We start from the raw sequence: 7,020 nt of genomic DNA, 5'->3' as shown, positions 1-7,020 counted from the left end.
AAGAGTGTGTGTCTTCCCTTTTCCTATGCTCAAACTCACGTGTCACTATAAGGCGTTCAGTGAAGCCAAATTTGATCTTATCAGCTGCTATTTCATCTAGTTTTGCCCTAACTGCTTTGATCCTATGACCCATTTTAAGGCCATACACAAGCTGGTTCGATTTGGAAAAGAAGATGCGTACCTGTAATTGTAAACCACCCATTTGAATCCGATCATACTGTGATATTTTTAGAATTTGAGTACCGTTGAATAGTTGGGTTTAACAATATAATGAACAAGTTGTTGTTGTGGATTTTTCCTTAAAATGTTGATAAGGAATTTTAAACTACGTAAAAAAAATATTTCGATGCAGGTCTGGGAATGCTTTGCTTACGGATGACATTGTATGCACATTAATGAATTTACCTGTTTTGCCTTCTTATCTTGTGTCATCACTTGTCTTCGTAAAAGTTGAGTGGAGTAGCCATCCAGCAAATCGTCGACTTCGTACATGGCATCCTTCAACTTCCCAAGCCAATCGTTGACAGCATGGTTGTTGGCCTGCTGCTCTTCCGCATCCAAAAGCACTGCTTGAATAGCGGAAACAGTGTCCCTAAGCTTTTGAAGCTCGTCTTTGAAACCCCATAGCAGTCCAATCTCTTGGAGAGCAAGAGATCCCAAATTCTTAATAATGCCCTCAGCTGTGTTGAAGAGAATTCCTTCGGCCATTTCTCGTTGGTGAGTGGAGTGATGCCAAAATCAGCTGTTGATGATTCAGCCAGAAGGAAGATGTGTTTGGTGTAAAGCAGATGGAAAAGCCAAGCTGATTTTATTGCATCGTTTGATTCGTAATTAATTAAAGAAAGTCGGACGAGGCCATGTGGGTTTGTCTCAAAGTAATGGACAGGTTAGGCAGACGAAGTGATAAAAAAAGAAAGAAAGAAAGAGTAATGGGATGCTATAAGAAAGAGTAATGGGATGCTATAACTCGTTATTTGAACCCACGTGATTGGTCCTCGACCTATGTTAATTTTAAAAAGTGCTTTTTGATAACCCGATGCTCGATGAACCACGGAGACAACGATCCGAAGGCATTGAAAATGCGATAAGGGAGGAAGATGGTTTCTCAAATATTAGATGTTCTTTTAGTATTTTTGTGGTGTCGTTTTAATTGTAATGTGGTTTTTAATATCACTGATAGATTAAAAGTTAATAATAATAATCTCAAATTCAACGATAGTTTTAAAAGTCACATCATAATTGGAAGGACACCAGAAGAATACTAGAAGAACACTTAGCATTTTCCTATTTCTTAAATATAAAGTACAAATATGACAAAAATTATAATAGAGAATATGAAGAGAGCTTAAGGAAAGGAAAGTTTTAGCTAAAATATAAGTAAGAGAATAACTTCTATCAAGCTTTAATGTAAACCCATTATTTTACATCCTGTAATAGAAGTTTGACACGACAACCTCAAATAATTAAATAGAATGAGCATGGAAACACTAAATCTCACAAGTAAACCCATAGATTAGAGAAATAGAATTTAGCTTGCAAATTGGTTTGTAGTTAATTCATACAAACCATATTAGAATGTATTTTAATAAAGTGGCACATGTCCCCAAAGCATGTGAAATGCACATGTATTTCAACAACATATGTTTTTTTATGTTTTTTTTAATAGCATTGATAAAAAAGGAAGAAAAAAAAAAAAAAAACTGCGAATTTTAATGCTTAAAAGAAAGCATTAAAACGTTTTTTACATGCGCGACACGTGCGAAGGGCTCCATTAGGATTTCACATAAAATCCTAACAGAATGGGATAAGTGGCATGGAAGGAAATTCAAGTTAAATACACAAAAGTGAGAGATTTTAAACAATGGGACTATCTGCAAAAGGCGCGTAAATTCATGGGGATAAGTGAAGTTTTCCCTAATTTTAAAAAGTGCTTTTTGATAACCCAATGCTCAATGAACAACCGAGACATTTGGCCTTGTTTGGTCAACAACAAGCCCTTTACAATACACTGTTCATGATTGATGAGGAAAAAAATGAGTGTAATAATTAGTATAAAAAAGTGAAATGGTTGTATTGAAAAGTGGAAACGTTTTGTTTTGTAGTGATTTTTTAATTTAAATAGTAATAAAAAATAATGATGTGATATGAAAGTGAATGATGTGATATAAATAGTGAGAATATTTTGATGTTGATTTATTTGAAAAATGAAATGAATAGTGTGGGAGAATGTGATGTAGTTTAACAAACAAGGTCAAAGATCCAAAGGCATTGATAGAAAGAATTCGACAAAAAGTTTCAAGAAAAAAATTTTAAAAAAAATAACAAGTAACAGATCGGCTTTTTTTATTGATAGAGAAAGAAATCGACAAAAAGTTTCAAGAAAAAAATAAAAAATAAAAAGTAACAGATCGGCTTTTTTTATTGATTGTTATTCATAGGGGTGCTGCATGCTGCATGCTGCATCGTTTAACTTCAAATTAAATTTGAAAAGATTCCATCACCATGTGCGTTCCTCTCATATATATTTTACTTCTTAAATCTTATAAGCATCTAGCTACAAAAGAATTCTCAAAGTGTCCTAGTACACAATATAGAGCATGTGTTAGAATTTCGCAATGAGAAATTCTATGTTGAAATCACAATGATTTTGAACAACTAATTCATAAGTGATAAGACTCTAGTTTTCATATTTCAATTGTTTGATTAATATAGGGTACTCTGTACTCTACTCCTGGGCAGTGTGATCCAATGCGAGTACGTGCCCTGTGACCGTACGTGATCAAGGATCCAAGTGCTCATGGCTTTTGATTTGCTAAATGAGAAATTTGCAAGGGGCTGTGTTGTTTGAAATAATGCTGCTCTGTCTACATGTACGTACCTTTGCCTGCACAAAGCCATGATACTTAGACAAGCTCTTCTTCTTCTTCTTCTTCTTCTTCTTTTCCTAATTAAAAAAAAGGTAAGTGGGAGAGATTAATTGTTGCTGTTTTATTTGTGCATGATTATATTAGCATTTACTCATTGGGAGCTGCACATGAGAACCTTGACAGTAAGAACCGCAGGTGCTCATTCAAGTCTAACAGAGCCGTAGTCTGACCCAGCCCCATAGATCGATCATCAATGAAAATTAAGGTGGTTTAACTAGACAAACTCATCTTAATAAAGGGTGGTTGAAGGTGTGCCTGAGCAATTTCAAAAATTTTAGGGTGTTAACATCTGTTATTTTACATGTTTGTATGCCTTAAAATGATTCATGTCTCTGACGTTAGCTTGTATTGTGGCCAGTTTCACTATTAATGTGTGCATCTCCAGATTTAAATATCAGGATCGTGCTTCTAATCCAAACAAAGCTATCAAACACAATTTTAAAAACATATAGAAATCTGGATAAATACCCAAACGACTCTTGAGGGGGCAACACTTTCAGCTCTACCTCTTTCCTAGGGTTTCCTTCACTTAATTTAGAGTGAACCGCTCTAATACCAATTGAAAAACGCTTAATAAGGAAATATCATAGTTTATGTGAAATTAACAGATATTTAACCATAAACAGTTAATCACCAAAATAATCAAAACAGTAAATCAATCAGACATAATGATTTTGGTGACGAAAATGAAACCTTTTAAAAAACAATCTAAAAGTAAAACCTTTTCGGGGCAGCCAAACCTAGGAAATCACTATCAAAAGATGTTCAGAGATTACAGACACTAGGAACACATATATATACAAACCGATGAAAGACCTTGATTCTGTAAGATCGACAAGTCTCTAACTCGTCTCTTCGCTCACAATCTTCATCAGCGTGATTCTCTTTTATCGGATCCTTCCGATAAACTTCTTAATGAAGCGCACAATCAAAACTAACAAAATCCTCTACAAGGAATCAATTTGGCTCACAAAAAATAATCACTCAAGCACAACCTCTCACGAACTATAAGGTTCTAAAATTCGTGTCTCTCTTCTTTAAAGATGTATTTATAACATATACAAAACCCTAGACCTAGGCCCACATAAAACAGACGTTTTGGGCATAATTTCTACGGGGTTTCCGGACAGGGTTAGTGCTTGTCTGGATAGCAAGCTTTGAAGACGCATTTCGGCACTTTCGGAAAATGCTGTCCAGACAGGGTGAGGGGTTGCCCAGACAAGGCTTGCAAAGGGTGAAAATAGCATTATGGAAATGTTGTTTGAATAGGGGGAGAGCCTGTCCGAACAGCCTTGGCAGGGACTCGAACTTGATGCTTTCAGACTTCCTTTTATCACCGAATTGGCCAAACAACAAGAACTAACATAAGCCATAGAACAAAACTTGAAATAAGGCATGCCAGAAGCCATAGAACAAAACTTGAAATAAGGCATGAGGGCATGCCTTATTTCAATTTTCAGCCATTCAATCCTTTGACATGTCCACACAAGAGGGGGAGGGGGATTTGAACTAGTGACCTTTGCTTGATGAGGCCATTCAATCCTTTGATCACTTTATCTAAACTCAAGTGATAAGTCTTCGCGGACAATGACACGACCTTTTACGAGCGCAGCCTTGACAATGTTGTTGCTCATTATAGATTAAATGATTAATTTTTTTTATTTTATTAATTTTTTCAAAAAATAGTAATTTTGTAAGGTATGAGAACTAGAGGTCTTAAATTCGAATTTTAACTTCATCAATTTACCTTCGATTTAAATTAAATATTTCATATTTGGTGCCTCACCTGTTAAATATATCAACTCGTGTTGGCTCAAAAATTCAAGTTGGCTTGGAATTAATCGGGTTTTGAACAAGCCTATAAACATCAAACTGTCTTGAATTCTCATTTTCTCCGACATTTTTTTATTTAGACCTTGTGAATTATATAAGATTTGCTTATTCTCTTGGAGATGCTCTAAAGTCTAACCCAAGAAACTTAATTAAAGACATGAGCTCTATAATGAGCTAAAGCCTTCTGCAATAGCGTTACTGTTACATCGGGGAAAATTCCACCATGCTTCCGCTGCAAATGGTAGAAATTAATTCTATTTAAACCTATGTTTGGGGTGCAATAAGACATGCAAAAGTTAATTCTCAAACCTAGTGTTTTAGAGGCCTATGAACCTCAAATTTCCTACCGCTAATTAATTTGATTAGCAAAATAGGTCGGAATAAGAAGTAGAATCCTGCTTCTTTTCCGGTTGACAGGCGTATTACTTGTTCAGTTACGAATTCTCGTGACAATTACTCGCGACGCATGTTGGTTGCAGGGCAACCTTTGGAAGACAATGTTGTAGTAAAAACTGTACTCTGAAGGGTTACAGAACAACCTTTGGTTACAAAACAAATTAATGGCTATAATCACCACGCACGTTGCCTTCACGAAGTAACATCCAAACCCAATCAACTAAAGAATAGAAATGTCCCCAAGAGATAGCTCAATCAGCTGGGATCACGCCTAATGAAGCGGAGGTCACTAGTTTGAATCCCCCACCCCCTCTTGTATGGATATGTCAAAAAAAAAAAAAAAAAGCTAAGGAATATAAATTTTTTTTTTGATAAGTAACTAAGGAATAGAAATGATGATGGTGATCGATCATAATCCCTGGACTTCTGCCACACACAACCTCAAGTATCATGTATCCATGTTCCCAATTCAAAGTGTTCTAGCTGGGAGGCTCATATAGGTGTTCATCAAAGCTATGAGATAATTGTTTTGGTTGTTTTGGTTGTTTATCAAGACTATTATGAGGTTTCTTAAGATAGTCATCATAACTTCGACTTCTACCTCATTCTTCCTAAATCTTAAGGTCTAGAATCAAATTGTAGGGATAACTCTGTAAATCCACTCATCACAAAAGATTGTACCAACTACCAACCAAAAAAAAAAATCTAATGCAAAACAATGCCATCAGAAATTAAACAAAATGAAAATGCAGCTAACCATGCACAGGGCCAAGCGTTGCCATCACCGAACTCAGCTGATTAATTGGTGGCGCCGCTGTTGTTGCCATCAGCAAAGTCATAGAGCCAGGTTTCGACATAAGGTTTTCGCTAATATTAATCCTTTCAGTGATGATTATATGCACATTATTAGTGACAACTATACATAATCGTTGCTGATGATTAGTGTTCCAATAATTTTTTTTTTTTTTTAGAAATAAATTGCTATTGCTTTTTTTTTTTTTCCTTTGCCAAATACTGCTTAATTTTTTTTATATCAATTATTCAAATCCCACCTATTAATTAACATAGAAGAACAAAACAAAACAAAACAAAACAAAAAGAAGAAGGAAAAAAAAAACCCTCAGCTGAATTGACTAGGATAGAGCATAGAACAAAATCATATAACATATTAACATAGTAAAAGAGATTGGAAAATAAATGGAATACAAAATGCAAAATTTCATTTCGGCATAAAACTTTGGACAAGGTAACAAAGGGAAGCTACGATATAAATCCAAAGAGCCTAGCCTATTTCACAAATCCTAATGATAATTTTGACTCTACTCAGTTGGGACCCCTCTCCAGTGAGATTTGCAAAACCTCCACAATGCATTAACAGCGTGGCTTAATGTAATTTGCACGATTTAAAGAAAGTATAGTCATTTACAAGTCACGATGAGCATCGAATTCATGACATGCAATAGAAGTCGAACACTTGTGAGCTCAACACTAGTAATTGTAGGCCAGCTACATTGATGGTTGAGTATGTTATAGACTTGATCAAATATGGGTCGCACCTGCATTGCAATCATCAAGTCTGTTGGGATTTTGACATTAGCCACATCTATGATGGAAACAAGTTTTTAGGGTAGATCGTTATAGATATCACAAGCTAATTGCTGCAAAAGAGAAAGTAATACTCCTTGACAGGATCCCCTGTAGATCAACCTGAATAAAATAAAATAGAAAGGAAGGACATTTGTTAAAAACAATTTCCAAGTACATGTCAAGAATTCATTTAAGAAGTTGAGCAGTATACCATAGATGAAAAAAAAAAGATATGCACAAGGAAACTACATTATACTAAAAATGCACAACCATATGC

The 7,020-nt window shown here is 35.2% G+C and overlaps 1 long non-coding RNA gene across 1 annotated transcript in view; it reads right to left on the bottom strand.

The window, feature by feature from the left end:
- The window catches only part of LOC132180419 (uncharacterized), a 45,279-nt gene that overhangs the window by 13,521 nt on the left and 24,738 nt on the right, over positions 1 to 7,020 (bottom strand). The window lies entirely within an intron of this gene.

Source organism: Corylus avellana, chromosome ca5, assembly GCF_901000735.1.
Source record: "Corylus avellana chromosome ca5, CavTom2PMs-1.0".
Classification (NCBI taxonomy): domain Eukaryota; kingdom Viridiplantae; phylum Streptophyta; class Magnoliopsida; order Fagales; family Betulaceae; genus Corylus; species Corylus avellana.
The sequence above is the reverse complement of the archived record's forward strand: the minus strand, read 5'-3'. Positions and strand labels throughout refer to the sequence as shown.